This window comes from Oncorhynchus nerka, linkage group LG9a (assembly GCF_034236695.1).
Source record: "Oncorhynchus nerka isolate Pitt River linkage group LG9a, Oner_Uvic_2.0, whole genome shotgun sequence".
Lineage (NCBI taxonomy): Eukaryota > Metazoa > Chordata > Actinopteri > Salmoniformes > Salmonidae > Oncorhynchus > Oncorhynchus nerka.
The window spans coordinates 17,638,412-17,660,992 of record NC_088404.1 but is presented as its reverse complement, the minus strand read 5'-3'; the positions used below and the strand labels follow the sequence as shown (position 1 = coordinate 17,660,992).

General features: G+C 45.8%; 1 pseudogene; it reads left to right on the top strand.

Annotated features, from left to right (window-relative positions):
- Positions 1-22,581, top strand: part of LOC115122399 (cortactin-binding protein 2-like) — a 171,573-nt pseudogene that overhangs the window by 99,315 nt on the left and 49,677 nt on the right.

Sequence of the window (22,581 nt, the reverse complement as noted above, 5' to 3'; positions counted from 1 at the left end):
ACAGATGAAACCCAGCATTAACCCTCCCTCCACCAGGTCATCTCCACCAGGTAGTACTAACAGATGAAACCCAGCATTAACCCTCCCCTCATCTCCACCAGGTAGTACTAACAGATGAAACCCAGCATTAACCCCCTCTCCCCTCATCTCCACCAGGTAGTACTAACAGATGAAACCCAGCATTAACCCTCCCTCCACCAGGTCATCTCCACCAGGTAGTACTAACAGATGAAACCCAGCATTAACCCCTCCCCTCATCTCCACCAGGTAGTACTAACAGATGAAACCCATCTCCACCAGCATTAACCCCCCTCATCTCCACCAGGTAGTACTAACAGATGAAACCCAGCATTAACCCTCCCCTCATCTCCACCAGGTAGTACTAACAGATGAAACCCAGCATTAACCCTCCCCTCATCTCCACCAGGTAGTACTAACAGATGAAACCCAGCATTAACCCTCCCCTCATCTCCACCAGGTAGTACTAACAGATGAAACCCAGCATTACAAGTCCCCTCATCTCCCCTCTCACCTCCCCATGTATCTCACCTCACATGTAATCTAATACCAGACAATCATCATGGCTGCTGTAGAAGGGAGTGGGTGGACAACACAGTGGAGCTCCGAAACTGGCCCTAGCCAGAGAGGGTATAGCGGGCACAGTATCCCTGTCTGGACTCGTCTTTCCCACGACCCGCTGAGCTAAGACTGTCCTGAGCAGAGTGCAAGGTCTGGAGCTCAGCTGAGCTAAAACTGTCCTGAGCAGAGTGCAAGGTTGGGTCTCAGCTTAGGCTGTGCTCAGGCAAAAGCATGTATGTGGGTCTAGAACAGCGGTGGCCAGTTCTTATCCTGTAGAGCTACTGCTTTTTCAAACATTTAGTACTGCAGACATGACCACAGACATGATCACAGACATTGGTTTATTCGGATCCTCATTAGCTTTTGCCGAAGCAGCAGCTATTCTTCCTGGTGTCCAAACAAAAACATAAAACACGACAAGAAACAAAACACTGATACAATGATAGACAAGGACAGTGGCACAAATTTAATTCAGCGATATACAATGCAATGATATACAAACAATACAACTAAAGAATAATGTGTTTGTAGATTGTGTGTCATTTCAGTCCTTATTGTGCCGTGAGATGTTTTTAAATCCATTTTTAAAGGGTCATTTTGCTGTTTGTTTGAGTAATTGGAGATGGAAGGGAGTTCCGTGCATTCATGGCTCTGGATAACACTGCATTGTCGTGAATTCGTTTTTTTTTAAACTTGGGGACTGTGAAGAGACCCTTGGTGGCATGTCTTGTGAGGTATGTATGTGTGTCAGAGCTGTATGTTATTTGATTATTCAGACAAGCTGGAATTTTTATCACAGCAATAATTCTCATAAAAATTTGAAGAGAAGTAGTTAATCTCACATCAACCCTCAACCAGGAAAGACATGGCGTGCATGTTGTTGATGTTAGTTCTGTATGTGCAGTTAAGGGCAAGGCGTGCTGCTCTGTTTTGAGCCAGCTACAGTTTTGCTAAGTTTTTATTTGCTGCACTTGACCATATTACCGGACAGTAATCAAGATGGGACAAGACCAGTGCCTGAACAACTAGTACAGTTTTTTTCTGTCAAAAATGCAGAACACCTTTTTATAACAGACATACACCTCCCCATCTTCACAACAACTTTGTCAATATTTTACATTTGCAATGACATTTGAATCATTTAGCAGACACTCTTATCCAGAGCGACTTACAGAAGAAATTAGGGTTAAGTGCCTATGACTTGACAATGATAATTGACCATTGAATGTTATACCTAGGAGTTTAGCTTCCTCAACTTCCTCAGGAGTGTGGAATCAGCCGCATACATAGTCATTTTAGCTTTGTGTAAGACCAGTGGCAAATCATTTATAAAAATAGAGAAGAGTAATGGCCCAAGACAACTGCCCTGCGGGACATCACACTGTAAATATCTGATGTTAGACAAGCTTCAATTGAAGAACACTCTCTGGGTTCTACTGGATAAATAACTCCCCCAAAATGTGATGGCAAGCCATGTAAGGCCATAGCAAGTTAGTTGTTTTCAATAACAACTTATGATCAATAACACCAAAGGCTGCACTAAAATCTAACAATACAGATCCAACTATCGTCTTATTATCCATTTATTTTAACCAATCATGCTGAAAGTCAATAGTTAACTTATTTTAACTTATTCCCCAAAAAATTGCACTGTATTTGGTCAAACACAATTCTCTCCCTCAGTTTACTAAGGCAGCAAACTGATTGGGTGGCTGTTAAAGCCAGCAAAGGATGCTTTACTTTTTAGGCAGTGGAATAACTTTAGCATCCTTCCACGTCTGTGGATACACGTACTCCTTTAGGCAAACACTGGCTTCATCAATAAGTGCATTGGTGACGTCGTCCCCACAGTAACTGTGCGTACATACCCCAACCAGAAGCCATGGATTGCAGGCAACATCTAAAGGGTAGAGTTGCTGCTTTCAAGGAGCGGGACTCTAACCCGGAAGCTTATAAGAAATCCATCAAAAAGGCAAAGCGTCAATACAGGACTAAGATCGAATCGTACTACACCGACTCCGATGCTCGTCGGATGTGGCAGGGCTTGCAAACTATTACAGACTACGAAGGGAAGCACAGCCACGTGCTGCCCAGTGACACGAGCCTACCAGACGAGCTAAATTACTTATATGCTCGCTTCAAGGCAAGTAACACTGAAACATGCATGAGGGCATCATCTGTTCCGGACGACTACAGATGACACGCTCTCCGTAGCCGATGTGAGAAAAGACCTTTAAACAGGTCAACATTCACAAGGCCGCAGGGCCAGACGGATTACAAGGACGTGTACTCCGAGCATGCACTGACCAGCTGGCAAGTGTCTTCACTGACATTTTCAACCTCTCCCTATCTGAGTCTGTAATACCAACGTGTTTCAAGCAGACAACCATAGTCCCTGTAGCACTCACGTCTGTAGCCATGAAGTGGTTTGAAATGCTGGTCATGGCCCACATCATCACTATTATCCCAGAAACCCTAGACCTACTCCAATTTGCATACCGCCCCAACAGATCCAAAGATGATGCAATCTCTATTGCACTCCACACTGCCCTTTCCCGCCTGGACAAAAGGAACACCTATGTGAGAATGCTATTCATTGACGACAGCTCAGCGTTCAACACCATAGTGCCCTCAAAGCTCATCACTAAGCTAAGGACCCTGGGACTAAACACCTCCCTCTGCAACTGAATCCTGGACTTCCTGGATCCCGGCCGCCCCCAGGTGGTAAGGGTAGGTAACAACACATCCGCCACACTGATCCCCAGCGGTGCATGCTCAGTCCCCTCCTGTACTCCCTGTTCACTCATGACTGCATGGCCAGGCACAACTCCAACACCATCATTAAGTTTGCTGATGACACAACAGTGGTAGGCCTGATCACCAACAACGATGAGACAGCCTATAGGAGGAGGTCAGAGACCAGGCCATGTGGTGCCAGGACAACAACCTCTCCCTCAACGTGATCAAGAGAAAGGAGACGATTGTGGACTACAGGAAAAGGAGGACCGAGAAGGCCCCATTCTCATTGACGGGGCTGTAGTGGAGCAGGTTGAGAGCTTCAAGTTCCTTGGTGTCCACATCACCAACAAACTATCATGGTCCAAGCACACCAAGACAGTCGTGAAGAGGGAACGACAAAACCTATTCCCCCTCAGGAGACTGAATAGATTTGACATGGGACCTCAGAACCTCAAAGTTCTACAGCTGCACCATCGAGAGCATCCTGACTGGTTGCATCACTGCCTGGTATGGCAACTGCTCAGCCTCTGACAGCAAGGTGCTACAGAGGGTAATGTATATTGCCCAGTACATCACTGGGGCTAAGCTTCCTGCCATCCAGGACCTCTATACCAGGCGGTGTCAGAGGAAGGCTCTAAAAATTGTCAAAGACTCCAGTCACCCTAGTCATAGACTGTTCTCTCTGCTACCGCATGGCAAGCGGTACCGGAGTGCCAAGTCTAGGTCCAAAAGGCTTCTTAACAGCTTTTACCCCTAAACCATAAGACTCCTGAACAGCTGATCAAATGGCTACCCAGACTATTTGCATTGCCCCCCCCCACTTTCTTTACGCTGCTGCTATTCTCTTTTTTTATGCATAGTCACTTTAACTCTACCTACATGTACATTACTGTTCTGAAGTGTGTGGTCACTTAGAAATATCCTTGTCTTTGAGAGGCTTATTTTTTTGTCCATTAAAATAACATTAAATTGATCAGAAATACAGTGTAGACATTGTTAATGTTATAAATTACTATTGTAGCTTGGAAACGGCAGATTCCCATAACAAATATCTACATAGGTGTTCCAATGGCACGTTGTGTTTGCTAATCTAAGTGTATCATTTTAAAAGTATAATTGATTAGGAAACCCTTTTGCAATTATGTTAGCACAGCTGGAAACTGTTGTTCTGATAAGGAAGCAAAAAACTGTCCTCCTTTAGACTAGTTGAGTATCTGGAGCATCAGCATTTGTGGGTTCAATTACAGGCTCAAAATGGCCAGAAACAAAGAACTTTCTTCTGAAACTCAGTCTATTCTTGTTCTGGGAAATGAAGGCTATTCCATGCGAGAAATTGCCAAGAAACTGAAGATCTCGTACAACGCGGTGTATAACTCCCTTCACAGAACAGCACAAACTGGCTCTAACTAAAATAGAAAGAGGAATGGGAGGTCCACAACGGAGCAAGTGGACAAGTACATTAGTGTCTAGTTTGAGAAACAAACACCTCACAAGTCCTCAACTGCCATCTTCATTAAATAGTTCCCGCAAAACACCAGTCTCAACGTCAACAGTGAAGAGGCGACTCCGGGATGCTGGCCTTCTAGGCAGAGTTGCAATTAAAAAGCCATATCTCAGACTGGCCAATAAAGATTAAGATGGACAAAAGAACACAGACACTGGACAGAGGAACTCTGCCTAGAAGGCCAGCATCCCGGAGTCGCCTCTTCACTGTTGACGTTGAGACTGGTGTTTTGAGGGTACTATTTAATGAAGCTGCTATAATTGCAAAATGGTCTTCTAATGATCAATTAGCCTTTTAAAATGATACACTTGGATTAGCTAACACAACGTGCCATTGGAACACAGGAGTGATGGCTGCAGATAATGGGCCTCTGTACGTAGACATTCCATTAAAAAATCTGCCGTTTCCAGCTACAATAATCATTTACAAAATTAACAAGGTCTACACTGTATTTCTGATCAATTTGATGTTATTTTAATGGACAAAAAAATTCAAAAACAATGACATTGCTAAGTGACCCCAAACTTTTGAACGATAGTGTACATATTACCTTGACTAACCTGTACCCCACACATTGACTCTGTACCGGTACCCCCTGTATATAGCCTCCACATTGACTCTGTACCGGTACCCCCTGTATATAGCCTCCACATTGACTCGGTACCGGTACCCCCTGTATATAGCCTCCACATTGACTCTGTACCGGTACCCCCTGTATATAGCCTCCACATTGACTCTGTACCCCCTGTATATAGCCTCCACATTGACCTGTACCTGTATATAGCCTCCACATTGACTCTGTACCGGTACCCCCTGTATATAGTCTCCACATTGACTCGGTACCGGTACCCCCTGTATATAGCCTCCACATTGTTAGTTTACTGCTGCTCTAACTATTTGTTACTTTTATTTCTTATTTTTTACTGATCTATTTTTCTTAAAATGGCATTGTTAGTTAAGGGCTTGTAAGTAAGCATTTCATTGGAAGGTCTACCTACACCTATTGTATTCAGCGCATGTGCCAAATAACATTTTAATTTATTTGGTTAAAGATATAGCAAAAATAGGGGTGTCATTACAGTCTGCTACCATTCTCAATGGTTTCCCATCAAGGTTGTCACTACCTGGTGGTTTATCATTACTGATGGATAGCAATAGTTCCTCCACCTCTCCCACACTAACTTGACCAAATTCAAAACAGCAATCCTCTTTCATTATTCGATATTTTATACAAAAATATGATGGTTCACCGTTTAATGTTATCATTTCACTTCTGAGTTTTTCCACTTTACTAGTGAAATAGTCATTGAAATAATTGGCAATATCATGATAATGATAATCAATCAGTTCATATAGTAGTCATCAAACAAATACCTACCTAATGCACTTTGCTTTTAAGAATAAATCGGTTATATAAATCAAATAGTCATAGACTGATGTGATTCTTATTAACCCTCATTTGTCTCTCTCTTTCTCTGTCACTGTCTCTCGCTCTCTGTCTCTCTGTATATGAACATGACCAACACTCTTGGTCAGTGATTGATGTGATTCTTTTCAAATGTAACTTTCTGTCTTCCTCCATCTCTCCGTAGGCGCGGCGTAAGGATGTGTTCCTCCAGGAGCGTTACGGCCACTTCAGTCTGACGGACCCCTTCCTGGCCCTGCAGAGGGACTTTGACTGTGTCCCTGGGGGGGACAAAGAATGCCGGCCAGTTGGCTCCAGCCCCATCTCAGTCCTGGAGGCAGTCATGGCGCACTGCAGGAAGATGCAGGAGAGGATGTCAGCACAGCTGGCTGCTGCCGAGAGCAGGCAGAAGAGGGTATACGATGCTACGAAACAATATCATGATATGATGACATGCAGACCTGCCGAGATTGCAGACTAGCAAACTCGTTAATTTACAGTATATCGACTTAAAGTTAACACTGCATAACTGTATGTTATGTAGACACTAAAGTGCACACCTACGTGCACTTTACACATTGATTTGTTTGTGTGTTTACTAGTTTGTGTGTGAATGAGATTTGGCTCATGTTCTGTGTGTGCGTAAGAGAGATAATGTATGCATCTAAAAGAGAGATGGTGTATACATTAGGGTTGGGTGATATCAACCTTTGTCCTATCGTGATTATGTACCCATAAAACATTGGGATATACGATGCTGTAGTTTATATAACATATTTGTACAATGTGTGTGTCTAAATCTATGACGTTAAAAGGCCTATTTTACTCTGTTCCATCTGACTGCGCAATCCTCTGTCTCATCAGCCCAGCCAGGTACTTTATAAACAAAATCTCCACTATAAAAAGCATCTTGATATTATCTCACATTTCTTTTAGACTAACATTTAGAGATTAGTATAACGTTGTATAAACGTTGTGTTCTGTATCTCCAACATTTGCAATATTGTTTCAATATTCAGATTCGATCTCCAGCGGTCGCGTAGTAATGAACGCATCAGAAGCCAGAATGAGACAGAGGCAGGCAGCTTTTCTCAGCCAGTCGAAAACATGAATCAGCATAATTTGATGGATATATACAGAGAAATATCAATAGAAAACAGGCCAAATGAAAGGAAGTGCAGATAGTTTGCTGTCTTTCCCGCTTCAGTTTGAAGTTAGTGTTATCTGTGTTGTTGGCTAGCCCCTCTGAACAACAGTGTTCTGACAAAAGAGCACATTTTCTATGCCAGGTGAAATCATTAGCTCTATGTTATGGATGTATCCAAATAAATGTCACTAGAAAAGAGCTTAAACAAATATAAATGCAGATACTTTGTTGTAATTCTGGCTGCACAGTATGACGTGACTGTAAATTAGCCATAGTTGGCCAGCTAGCAAGCAAGGGATAAGAACGTTGCCAGCCAGTATGGCAATGGAACATTTAGAACGAACAAATCGATACGGAACAAAAAGACTTAATGACTGGGTCGTGTCTCTGGCAAGAACAAACGACCAGCCGGATTGGGAAGCAACACTAGATTTGTGTCAGGACTATATCTTGTGGAAGGATGAAATAGTATAAATAAATTCATCAAAATAAAGTTTTTAATTAAAAAAATATATATACATATTTGAAAATGTAACCTGTTATATAAAAGTGATAATGCCCTCGAAGCCGGTGTTTGAAGGATATATTGGCATGGTTTGCAGGCCCTCACCTCATCTCGGGCCTAACAAAACCTGTACCAATATGTGACCGACCGGCTCGATTCGTTCTTATGTAGCAGAATTTACCAGCTACGTCTGTCAACAGCTGTCGTGTTGCAGTGACATCATGAACATTTGAATGAAATTGATACTTTTGTTAAGACATGTAGCTAGCTAGCTAAACAATGAACCATAATCCCAACTCATGACGTTGCTACCCTGCATGAATCTGCAGGTAGCTAACCAACAAGGTTCAATGTTTGCTAGCTAACATTAGGCTATAGCTGGCAATGCAAATGGCTCTGAGATACAAATATTATTACTACACAGATCATACAGTACACGTAACGTTAGCTAGAGAGCCAGCTAATGTTAGCTAGCTAACATTACACATTAACTTGAAAACTTTAACTTTTTAAAATGAATTTCTGACTAAATTAGAAATGTGTAATATCTGAAAATGTAGCAAGCTGGACTATCTTACCGATATACATGGCTGGACGCTTCTGTCACAGATGCCATGGTTGCCCTTAGTTTGAAGATGTAATCCGTAGCTATCATACTCCAATTCCACTGATTTCAAAACTCGGTCCTCCAGAAAGTGGAGAGCAACACTTATGCAGTTCTACTACACAATGTTTTTTTAAAGTCGCGTTAGACAGGATTACCTACACATACTGACCAGCTCAAATAGACAGAAATGTGGCAAACCAATACAAACTAATCTCTCGGCATGTCCAGCCCACTCATTATCTCAGCAATTTTAACAATTTAATTCGTATTTACAGATGGCATACAAGTTTGTTGTTAAGGCACATGAAAGTTCACATGTTCCAGAAGGCATTTCTTCCAAAAAACAAATGTTGATCATTTAAAAAAAGTGTACGTTCAAATGGCTCTCCTTTGAAGTAGTGGACGCGCGACATACGCCTAGTTTCCTGAAACGAGTCACGTATATCCTCCAAACACCGGCTTCTCAGGCATTATCACTTACAGTGCCTTTGGAAAGTATTCAGACCTCTTGACTTTTTCCACATTTTGTTACGGTACAGCCTAAAATGGATTTTAAAAATAGTTATCCCCAGAAATCTACAAACAATACCCCATAATGACAAAGTGAAAACAGGTTGTCGAAATTGTAGCAAATGTATTTTAAAATTTTTACAGAAATACCTTAAGTTAGGTTTAAATGATAAAGTATAGATTTGTGCAAAACATACAGAAGTGAAACAGATGTTAGTGTGTAGCTTCCTCCTGTCCCTGTACTGGGTGTGAACCAGTGATCCTCTGCTTGTAGACACATACGACTGCCCTAATTGACAACATACCAACTGTTTGAGCTATCAAGAAATACCTAATTTGATAGCTCCATCAGTGACATTGTGGAGTGAGTTTAGTACGTTCTTAAGTCCATTACTCTCACCCCTTTCAAACTGACTACACAGTGAGTGACTCCAGTCATTGAGCTGAGCTGTCGATCCCGAGTCAAGGAACCAGTGAAACAAACGTCAGTGTGCTGCTAACAGTGTAGCTTCCCACACGGTGCTCGAACCAGTGATTCTCTGCTCGCAGACGCACGTTTGACCTATAGAAAAATAACTACAATTTCAAGTTAGCTGTGGAGTGAGATTAAGGTACGTTCTTAACTTCGTTATAGAAGGAAACTCTCTCTCGCCCATGTTTACACCAATCCAATGCTTTTTAAATTTTGTTTTAAAAAATTTAATGAACTTAAATACCTAGATGATTTTTTCCCCCCTGTTAGCTAGTGATAGTGATGCACAAGCTAGGCCTATTTGAAACATAAGTGATAGACTGTAAGTGATAGAAAGCTAAGGTAACTGAGCTAAACGACTACCGCCCCGTAGCACTCACTTCCGTCATCATGAAGTGCTTTGAGAGACTAGTCAAGGACCATATCACCTCCACCCTACCTGACACCCTAGACCCACTCCAATTTGCTTACCGCCCAAATAGGTCCACAGACGATGCAATCTCAACCACACTGCACACTGTCCTAACCCATCTGGACAAGAGGAATACCTATGTGAGAATGCTGTTCATCGACTACAGCTCGGCATTCAACACCATAGTACCCTCCAAGCTCGTCATCAAGCTCGAAACCCTGGGTCTCGACCCCGCCCTGTGCAACTGGGTACTGGACTTCCTGACGGGCCACCCCCAGGTGGTGAGGGTAGGCAACAACATCTCCTCCCCGCTGATCCTCAACACTGGGGCCCCACAAGGGTGCGTTCTGAGCCCTCTCCTGTACTCCCTGTTCACCCACGACTGCGTGGCCACGCACGCCTCCAACTCTATCATCAAGTTTGCGGACGACACAACAGTGGTAGGCTTGATTACCATCAACGATGAGACGGCCTACAGGGAGGAGGTGAGGGCCCTCGGAGTGTGGTGTCAGGAAAATAACCTCACACTCAACGTCAACAAAACTAAGGAGATGATTGTGGACTTCAGGAAACAGCAGAGGGAACACCCCCCTATCCACATCGATGGAACAGTAGTGGAGAGGGTAGCAAGTTTTAAGTTCCTCGGCATACACATCACAGACAAACTGAACTGGTCCACTCACACAGACAGCATCATGAAGAAGGCGCAGCAGCGCCTCTTCAACCTCAGGAGGCTGAAGAAATTTGGCTTGTCACCAAAAGCACTCACAAACTTCTACAGATGCACAATCGAGAGCATCCTGGCGGGCTGTATCACCGCCTGGTACGGCAACTGCTCCGCCCTCAACCGTAAGGCTCTCCAGAGGGTAGTGAGGTCTGCACAACGCATCACCGGGGGCAAACTACCTGCCCTCCAGGACACCTACACCACCCGATGTTACAGGAAGGCCATAAAGATCATCAAGGACATCAACCACCCGAGCCACTGCCTGTTCACCCCGCTATCATCCAGAAGGCGAGGTCAGTACAGGTGCATCAAAGCTGGGACCGAGAGACTGAAAAACAGCTTCTATCTCAAGGCCATCAGACTGTTAAACAGCCACCACTAACATTGAGTGGCTGCTGCCAACACACTGACACTGACACTGAATCAACTCCAGCCACTTTAATAATGGGAGTTGATGGGAAATGATGTAAATATATCACTAGCCACTTTAAACAATGCTACCTTATATAATGTTACTTACCCTACATTATTCATCTCATATGCATACGTATATACTGTACCCTATACAGTGCCTTGCGAAAGTATTCGGCCCCCTTGAACTTTGCGACCTTTTGCCACATTTCAGGCTTCAAACATAAAGATATAAAACTGTATTTTTTGTGAAGAATCAACAACAAGTGGGACACAATCATGAAGTGGAACGACATTTATTGGATATTTCAAACTTTTTTAACAAATCAAAAACTGAAAAATTGGGCGTGCAAAATTATTCAGCCCCCTTAAGTTAATACTTTGTAGCGCCACCTTTTGCTGCGATTACAGCTGTAAGTCGCTTGGGGTATGTCTCTATCAGTTTTGCACATCGAGAGACTGAAATTTTTTCCCATTCCTCCTTGCAAAACAGCTCGAGCTCAGTGAGGTTGGATGGAGAGCATTTGTGAACAGCAGTTTTCAGTTCTTTCCACAGATTCTCGATTGGATTCAGGTCTGGACTTTGACTTGGCCATTCTAACACCTGGATATGTTTATTTTTGAACCATTCCATTGTAGATTTTGCTTTATGTTTTGGATCATTGTCTTGTTGGAAGACAAATCTCCGTCCCAGTCTCAGGTCTTTTGCAGACTCCATCAGGTTTTCTTCCAGAATGGTCCTGTATTTGGCTCCATCCATCTTCCCATCAATTTTAACCATCTTCCCTGTCCCTGCTGAAGAAAAGCATGCCCAAACCATGATGCTGCCACCACCATGTTTGACAGTGGGGATGGTGTGTTCAGGGTGATGAGCTGTGTTGCTTTTACGCCAAACATAACATTTTGCATTGTTGCCAAAAAGTTCAATTTTGGTTTCATCTGACCAGAGCACCTTCTTCCACATGTTTGGTGTGTCTCCCAGGTGGCTTGTGGCAAACTTTAAACAACACTTTTTATGGATATCTTTAAGAAATGGCTTTCTTCTTGCCACTCTTCCATAAAGGCCAGATTTGTGCAATATACGACTGATTGTTGTCCTATGGACAGAATCTCCCACCTCAGCTGTAGATCTCTGCAGTTCATCCAGAGTGATCATGGGCCTCTTGGCTGCATCTCTGATCAGTCTTCTCCTTGTATGAGCTGAAAGTTTAGAGGGACGGCCAGGTCTTGGTAGATTTGCAGTGGTCTGATACTCCTTCCATTACAATATTATCGCTTGCACAGTGCTCCTTGGGATGTTTAAAGCTTGGGAAATCTTTTTGTATCCAAATCCGGCTTTAAACTTCTTCACAACAGTATCTCGGACCTGCCTGGTGTGTTCCTTGTTCTTCATGATGCCCTCTGCGCTTTTGACGGACCTCTGAGACTATCACAGTGCAGGTGCATTTATACGGAGACTTGATTACACACAGGTGGATTGTATTTATCATCATTAGTCATTTAGGTCAACATTGGATCATTCAGAGATCCTCACTGAACTTCTGGAGAGAGTTTGCTGCACTGAAAGTAAAGGGGCTGAATAATTTTGCACGCCCAATTTTTCAGTTTTTGATTTGTTAAAAAAGTTTGAAATATCCAATAAATGTTGTTCCACTTCATGATTGTGTCCCACTTGTTGCTTCTTCACAAAAAAATACAGTTTTATATCTTAATGTTTGAAGCCTGAAATGTGGCAAAAGGTCGCAAAGTTCAAGGGGGCCGAATACTTTCGCAAGGCACTGTATCATCGACTGCATCCTTATGTAATACATGTATCACTAGCCACTTTAACTATGCCACTTTGTTTACATACTCATCTCATATGTATATACTGTACTCGATACCATCTACTGTATCTTGCCTATGCTGCTCTACCATCACTCATTCATATATCCTTATGTACATATTCTTTATCCCCTTACACTGTGTATAAGACAGTAGTTTTGGAATTGTTAGTTAGATTACTTGTTGGTTATTACTGCATTGTCGGAACTAGAAGCACAAGCATTTCGCTACACTCGCATTAACATCTGCTAACCATGTGTATGTGACAAATAAAATTTGATTTGATATTTATCCACCAGCTTCAGTAGCTTGAAAACCCTCAAAACGCTGAACATAGTTCATGATGGTTTATATTTGACTTTAGTTCGTTTTGGAGTCAAAGATAGCTTTAGTTTTTCATACAGGTCTGTTAATTATTGTTTTTCAGTTTACTACTCTTTTTTCATAATTAGTTTTAATTTTTGTTTCAGTTTACTATAACCTTGGAACACACACATTCTTACACGCAAGCATGCACCACAGAGACAAAAGCAGCACACCACTTAAATATCCCCCCTCCCACTCACACTCCCTCATTCACCATGCCAACCTCTCATACATACACCCTCACCCACTCCAACCCTCAACAACTACCTCTCCTGGAATAGAGAAAGAGAAAAGAGAGAGGGTGAGTAAGAGAGAGAGGGTGAGTAAGAGAGAGAGGGTGAGTAAGCGAGAGAGGGTGAGTAAGCGAGAGAGGGTGAGTAAGAGCGAGAGAGGGTGAGTAAGAGCGAGAGAGGGTGAGTGAGAGAGAGGGTGAGTAAGAGCGAGAGAAGTGCGCGAGAGAGAGAGAGCGAGAGAGAGAACACCTGGATGTAGAGTTATTCATATATCCCGAGACTCAGGTCTGGACATGCATATGCTAGGGTTGGGCGTTAGCCTATTTCAACTTGACTGGCACCGCGCACTAAAACAGAGTTTCACAGCAGGGCAGCACAACAAGTGACATTCGGAGTAATTGGCCTAATCCTATTTGCTGTAGCTATTTCAATACTTACAGTGCCTTCAGGAAAGTATTCAGACCCCTTGTCTTTTTCCACATATTGTTACATTACAACATTATTCTAAAACTGATTTAAATAGATTTTCCCTCATCAATCTATAACGACAAAGCAAAAGCAGGTTTAGATTTCTTTTGCAAATGTATTAAAAATAAACTAAAATTACATTTACATAAGTATTCAGACCCTTTATTCAGTACTTTGTTGAAGCACCTTTGGCAGTGATTACAGTCTTGATTATTCTTGGGTATGATGCTACAAGCTTGGCATACCTGTATTTTGGGTGTTTCTCCCATTCTTCTCTGCAGATCCTCTCAAGCTCTGTCAGGTTGGATGGGGAGTGTCACTGCACAGTTATTTTCAGGTCTCTCCAGAGCTGTTCGATCAGGTTCAAGTCCGGGCCACTCAAGGACATTCAGAGACTTGTCCCGAAGCCACTCCTGCGTTATCTTGGCTGTGTGCTTAGGATCGTTGTCCTGTTGGAAGGGGAACTAGTCTGAGTGCTCTGGAGCAGGTTTTCATCAAGGATCTCTCTGTACTTTGGCGTGACGTTTGGCATTCAGGCCAAAGAGTTCAATCTTGGTTTCATCAGACCAGAGAATATTGTTTCTCATGGTCTGAGAGTCTTTAGGTGCCTTTTTGCAAACTCCAAGTGGGCTGTCATGTGCCTTTTACTGAGGAGTGTCTTCTGTCTGGCCACTACCATAAAGGCCTGATTGGTGGAGTGCTGCAGAGATGGTTGTCCTTCTGGAAGGTTCTCCCATCCCCACAGATGAACTCTAGAGCTCTGTCATAATGACCATCGGGTTCTTGGTCACCTCCCTGACCAAGGCCCTTCTCCCCTGATTGCTCAGTTTGGCCGGGCAGACAGCTGTAGGAAGAGTCTTGGTGGTTCCAAACTTCCATTTAAGAAACCACTGTGTTCTTGGGGACCTTCAATGCTGCAGAATTTTTTTCGTACCCTTATTCTGTGCCTCGACACAATTCTGTCTCGGAGCTCTATAGACAATTCCTTCCACCTCATGGCTTGGTTTTTGCTCTGACATGCACTGTCAACTGTGGGACCTTATATAGACAGGTGTGTGCGTTTTCAAATCATGTCCAATCAATTGAATTTACCACAGGTAGACTCCAATCAAGTTGTAGAAACATCTCAAGGATGATCAATGGAAACAGGATGCACCTGAGCTCAACTTCAAGTTTCATAGCAAAGGGTCTGAATACGAATGTAAACTATGACATGACCCATCACCTTATGTATTACTGCCCCACAGTTGCAAAGTGACTTCCCCAAAAAACACACACAAATATATTCTACACAAATGGCTCCTAGCCTCCCACGAATGCTTTCTGTCTCTAACACTAACACTAAAACTAAAATGAAATCATATAAAAACTAAATATAAATATTTTTTTATACAACTTAAACAAAATTTTTAAATATGCAAATCAGGTCTGAAAAATAACTGACACTAAACTGATTTTTTTTTTATCCCCAAATAAATAGAAATAAAAGTGAATATAAAAACATAACTATAATAACCTTGGTGTCATCCATGCAACTGTAAGTGTGTAAGTGTGTAAGCGCACTTGTGTGTGATAAGTGAAAATATCACAGCTCTCCTTGTCCTGCTCCTGAACCCCCCCCCCCCCCACCAGTCACAGAGCCAGCTCCTGAATCCCCCCACCACTCACAGAGCCTGCTCCTGAACCCCTCCACCAGTCACAGAGCCTGCTCCTGAACCCCTCCACCAGTCACAGAGCCTGCTCCTGAACCCCCCCACCAGTCACAGAGCCAGCTCCTGAATCCCCCCACCAGTCAGAGCCTGCTCCTAAACACTTCCACCAGTCACAGAGCCTGCTCCTGAACCCCCACCAGTCACAGAGCCAGCTCCTAAACACTTCCACCAGTCACAGAGCCTGCTCCTGAACCCCCCACTAGTCACAGAGCCTGCTCCTGAACCCCTCCACCAGTCACAGAGCCTGCTCCTGAACCCCTCCACCAGTCACAGAGCCTGCTCCTGAACCCCTCCACCAGTCACAGAGCCTGCTCCTGAACCCCTCCACCAGTCACAGAGCCTCCTCCTGAACCCTCCACCAGTCACAGAGCCTGCTCCTGAACCCCCACCAGTCACAGAGCCTGCTCCTGAACCCCCCACCAGTCACAGAGCCAGCTCCTGAATCCCCCACCAGTCACAGAGCCTGCTCCTGAACACTTCCACCAGTCACAGAGCCAGCTCCTAAACACTTCCACCAGTCACAGAGCCTGCTCCTGAACCCCCCCACCAGTCACAGAGCCAGCTCCTAAACACTTCCACCAGTCACAGAGCCTGCTCCTGAACCCCCCCACTAGTCACAGAGCCAGCTCCTAAACACTTCCACCAGTCACAGAGCCAGCTCCTAAACACTTCCACCAGTCACAGAGCCTGCTCCTGAACCCCTCCACCAGTCACAGAGCCTGCTCCTGAACCCCCCACCAGTCAGAGCCAGCTCCTGAATCCCCCACCAGTCACAGAGCCTGCTCCTGAACACTTCCACCAGTCACAGAGCCAGCTCTTAAACACTTCCACCAGTCACAGAGACTGCTCCTGAACCCCCCACCAGTCACAGAGCCAGCTCCTGAACCCGCCCCCCAGTCACAGAGCCTGCTCCTGACCCCCACCAGTCAGAGCCTGCTCCTGAACCCTCCACCAGTCACAGAGCCTCCTCCTGAACCCCTCCACCAGTCACAGAGCCTGCTCCTGAACCCCCCCACCAGTCACAGAGCCTGCTCCTGAACCCCCCACCAGTCACAGAGCCAGCTCCTGAATCCCCCACCAGTCACAGAGCCTGCTCCTGAACACTTCCACCAGTCACAGAGCCAGCTCCTAAACACTTCCACCAGTCACAGAGCCTGCTCCTGAACCCCCCACCAGTCACAGAGCCAGCTCCTAAACACTTCCACCAGTCACAGAGCCTGCTCCTGAACCCCCACTAGTCACAGAGCCAGCTCCTAAACACTTCCACCAGTCACAGAGCCAGCTCCTAAACACTTCCACCAGTCACAGAGCCTGCTCCTGAACCCCTCCACCAGTCACAGAGCCTGCTCCTGAACCCCCCACCAGTCACAGAGCCTGCTCCTGAACCCCCACCAGTCACAGAGCCAGCTCCTGAATCCCCCACCAGTCACAGAGCCTGCTCCTGAACACTTCCACCAGTCACAGAGCCAGCTCTTAAACACTTCCACCAGTCACAGAGACTGCTCCTGAACCCCCACCAGTCACAGAGCCAGCTCCTGAACCCGCCCCCCCAGTCACAGAGCCTGCTCCTGAACCCCCCACCAGTCAGAGCCTGCTCCTGAACCCTCCACCAGTCGGAGCCTGCTCCTAAACCCCCCACCAGTCACAGAGCCAGCTCCTGAATCCCCCACCAGTCACAGAGCCTGCTCCTGAACACTTCCACCAGTCACAGAGTCAGCTCCTAAACACTTCCACCAGTCACAGAGCCTGCTCCTAAACCCCTCCACCAGTCAGAGCCTGCTCCTAAACCCCTCCACCAGTCAGAGCCTGCTCCTGAACCCTCCACCAGTCGGAGCCTGCTCCTAAACCCCCCCACCAGTCACAGAGCCTGCTCCTAAACCCCTCCACCAGTCAGAGCCTGCTCCTAAACCCCTCCACCAGTCAGAGCCTGCTCCTAAACACTTCCACCAGTCACAGAGCCTGCTCCTGAACCCTTCCACCAGTCACAGAGCCTGCTCCTGAACCCTTCCACCAGTCACAGAGCCTACTCCTGAACCCTCCACCAGTCACAGAGCCTGCTCCTGAACCTTTCTACCAGTCACAGAGCCTGCTCCTGAACCTTTCTACCAGTCACAGAGCCTGCTCCTGAACCCTTCCACCAGTCAGAGCCTGCTCCTGAACCCTCCACCAGTCACAGAGCCTGCTCCTGAACCCTTCCACCAGTCACAGAGCCTGTTCCTGAACCCTCCACCAGTCACAGAGCCTGCTCCTGAACCCTCCCAAAAGTCACAGAGCCTGCTCCTGAACCCTCCCAAAAGTCACAGAGCCTGCTCCTGAACCCTCCCAAAAGTCACAGAGCCTGCTCCTGAACCCTCCCAAAAGTCACAGAGCCTGCTCCTGAACCCTCCCAAAAGTCACAGAGCCTGCTCCTGAACCCCTCCACCAGTCACAGAGCCTGCTCCTGAACCCCCCACCAGTCACAGAGCCTGCTCCTGAACCCCCCCACCAGTCACAGAGCCTGCTCCTGAACCCCCCCACCAGTCACAGAGCCTGCTCCTGAACCCCCCCACCAGTCACAGAGCCTGCTCCTGAACCCCCCCACCAGTCACAGAGCCTGCTCCTGAACCCCCCCACCAGTCACAGAGCCTGCTCCTGAACCCCTCCACCAGTCAGAGCCTGCTCCTGAACCCCTCCACCAGTCACAGAGCCTGCTCCTGAACCCCTCCACCAGTCACAGAGCCTGCTCCTGAACCCCCCACCAGTCACAGAGCCAGCTCCTGAATCCCCCCACCAGTCACAGAGCCTGCTCCTGAACACTTCCACCAGTCACAGAGCCAGCTCCTGAACCCTCCCAAAAGTCACAGAGCCTGCTCCTGAACCCCTCCACCAGTCACAGAGCCAGCAGATCCAGAGACTCTCCAACTAGGCTTGTCTGGCCGCAGAGACATCTCTGTTAGCCAGCACTCACTGTGTGCTCCAGATAAGCACTGAGACACACAGCCGGCCAGCCAGGCCAATACTGGACAATAGCCAGGGGAGGAGGAGGAGAGGCAAGGATAGAGGAGGAAAGAATGGGAGAATGAGAGCGGTAGAGGAAGAGTGGGAGGCGAAGGAGGAGTATTGACACAGGGATCCTGTTCCAATACTAATTCTGTTCCAAACCGTTTTGCTACAGTGTGTCCCACTGAACATGAACCAGCCATTGACATAATAAAAGCTGCTACCGCTCCATTGTGACCCAGTGTCACTACAGCAGCACAGCATGGAGTCTAAAACACTAAAATCTCTTGGCTAATTTTCTCCATTACCTCCCTGCTTGCCCCCCTTACTCCCCCTTTCCTTCCCTGAATGTCCCCCATTGTCATCAGTAGGAAATGATTACCCCAGCCCCTTCTCCATCCCTCCCTCCCTCCCTCTCTCTTCAACACCCCTCACCTTCCTCACCCTCATTCTCTCCTTTCCGCTCCTGGAATAAATCACCAACTTACCATCGTTGTTATGGTGACCGGTCCTTTGCTTGCATGGTTGTAGCTAGCTATTACATTCGCCACACACCAGAACATGACAACAACACGAGAAATATGAAACAAATCGTTATCGCTGGCCCTTGAATAATAACATACTGTGACATAACATGAACAAAGCCATTTGAGTTGTATAGCTCAAGTCTTTGTTGCTAGACTGAAGAACAAAGCCAACATTATTCTATACCATGTTTATGCATGTTTCTCTGAGTAAGCTTCTTGGAGTATTGATGCGTTTTTAAGCCATGTATGTTATACGCTTTGGTGGACGCAGCCTTTAAGGCTGTGTGCTGCATTAATGAAGGCCCTGCATCATGGATGATTCACAAAGAACAGGGTAGAGTTCAATCCATGAGGTGGCACACGTGATGCTGGTGAGGTGTACATGAATTATTGGTGAGGTGTACACAGGTTGTTGGTGAGGTGTACACAGGTTGTTGGTGAGGTGTACACAGGTTGTTGGTGAGGTGTACACAGGATGTTGGTGAGGTGTACACAGGTTGTTGGTGAGGTGTACACAGGATGTTGGTGAGGTGTACACAGGATGTTGGTGAGGTGTACAGGATGTTGGTGAGGTGTACACAGGATGTTGGTGAGGTGTACACATGATGTTGGTGAGGTGTACACATGATGTTGGTGAGGTGTACACATGATGTTGGTGAGGTGTACACAGGTTGTTGGTGAGGTATACACATGTTGGTGAGGTGTACACAGGTTGGTGAGGTTTGTTGGTGAGGTATACACATGTGTGGTGAGGTGTACACAGGTTGTTGGTGATGTTGGTGAGGTGTACACAGGTTGTTGGTGAGGTGTACACATGATGTTGGTGAGGTGTACACAGGTTGTTGGTGAGGTGTGTTGATGTTGGTGAGGTGTACACATGATGTTGGTGAGGTGTACACATGATGTTGGTGATGTGTACACAGGTTGTTGGTGAGGTGTACACAGGTTGTTGGTGAGGTGTACACATGATGTTGGTGAGGTGTACACATGATGTTGGTGAGGTGTACACATGATGTTGGTGAGGTGTACACATGATGTTGGTGAGGTGTACACATGATGTTGGTGAGGTGTACACAGGATGTTGGTGAGGTGTACACATGATGTTGGTGAGGTGTACACATGATGTTGGTGAGGTATACACATGTTGGTGAGGTGTACACAGGTTGTTGGTGAGGTGTACACATGATGTTGGTGAGGTGTACACATGATGTTGGTGAGGTGTACACAGGTTGTTGGTGAGGTGTACACAGGTTGTTGGTGAGGTGTACACATGATGTTGGTGAGGTGTACACAGGTTGTTGGTGAGGTGTACACATGATGTTGGTGAGGTGTACACATGATGTTGGTGAGGTGTACACATGATGTTGGTGAGGTGTACACAGGTTGTTGGTGAGGTGTACACAGGTTGTTGGTGAGGTGTACACATGATGTTGGTGAGGTGTACACATGATGTTGGTGAGGTGTACACAGGATGTTGGTGAGGTGTACACATGATGTTGGTGAGGTGTACACATGATGTTGGTGAGGTGTACACAGGATGTTGGTGAGGTGTACACAGGTTGTTGGTGAGGTGTACACAGGATGTTGGTGAGGTGTACACAGGTTGTTGGTGAGGTGTACACAGGTTGTTGGTGAGGTGTACACAGGTTGTTGGTGAGGTGTACACAGGATGTTGGTGAGGTGTACACAGGTTGTTGGTGAGGTGTACACAGGTGAGGTGTTGTACACATGATGGGTGAGGTGTACACATGATGTTGGTGAGGTGTACACATGATGTTGGTGAGGTGTACACATGTTGTTGGTGAGGTGTACACATGATGTTGGTGAGGTGTACACATGTTGTTGGTGAGGTGTACACATGATGTTGGTGAGGTGTACACATGATGTTGGTGAGGTGTACACATGATGTTGGTGAGGTGTACACATGATGTTGGTGAGGTGTACACATGTTGTTGGTGAGGTGTACACATGTTGTTGGTGAGGTGTACACATGATGTTGGTGAGGTGCACACAGGTTGTTGGTGAGGTGCACACAGGTTGTTGGTGAGGTGCACACAGGTTGTTGGTGAGGTGTACACATGATGTTGATGTTGGTGAGGTGTACACATGATGTTGGTGAGGTGTACACATGATGTTGGTGATGCTTGGTGAGGTGTACACATGATGTTGGTGAGGTGTACACATGATGTTGGTGATGTGGTTGTTGGTGAGGTGTACACAGGTTGTTGGTGAGGTGTACACATGATGTTGGTGAGGTGTACACATGATGTTGGTGAGGTGTACACATGATGTTGGTGAGGTGTACACATGATGTTGGTGAGGTGTACACATGATGTTGGTGAGGTGTACACATGATGTTGGTGAGGTGTACACAGGTTGTTGGTGAGGTGTACACAGGTTGTTGGTGAGGTGTACACATGATGTTGGTGAGGTGTACACATGATGTTGGTGAGGTGTACACATGATGTTGGTGAGGTGTACACATGATGTTGGTGAGGTGTACACAGGTTGTTGTACACAGGTGAGGTGTACACAGGTTGTTGGTGAGGTGTACATGGTTGTTGATGTTGGTGAGGTGTACACACATGATGTTGGTGAGGTGTACACATGATGTTGGTGAGGTGTACACATGATGTTGGTGAGGTGTACACATGATGTTGGTGAGGTGTACACATGATGTTGGTGAGGTGTACACATGATGTTGGTGAGGTGTACACATGATGTTGGTGAGGTGTACACATGATGTTTGTGAGGTGTACACATGATGTTGTTGGTGAGGTGTACACATGATGAGGTGTACACATGATGATGTTGGTGAGGTGTACACATGATGTTGATGTGAGGTGTACACATGATGTTGGTGAGGTGTACACATTGATGTTGGTGAGGTGTACACATGTTGGTGAGGTGTACACATGATGTTGGTGAGGTGTACACATGATGTTGGTGAGGTGTACACATGGTGTACACATGATGTTGGTGAGGTGTACACATGATGTTGGTGAGGTGTACACATGATGTTGTGTGATGTTGGTGAGGTGTACACATGATGTTGGTGAGGTGTAGGTGTACACAGGATGTTGGTGAGGTGTACACATGATGTTGGTGAGGTGTACACATGATGTTGGTGAGGTGTACACATGATGTTGGTGAGGTGTACACATGATGTTGGTGAGGTGTACACATGATGTTGGTGAGGTGTACACAGGTTGTTGAGGTGTACACAGGATGTTGGTGAGGTGTACACAGGATGTTGGTGAGGTGTACACATGATGTTGGTGAGGTGTACACATGATGTTGGTGAGGTGTACACATGATGTTGGTGAGGTGTACACATGATGTTGGTGAGGTGTACACAGGTGTTGTGAGGTGTACACATGATGTTGGTGAGGTGTACACATGATGTTGGTGAGGTGTTGGTGAGGTGTACACATGATGTTGGTGAGGTGTACAT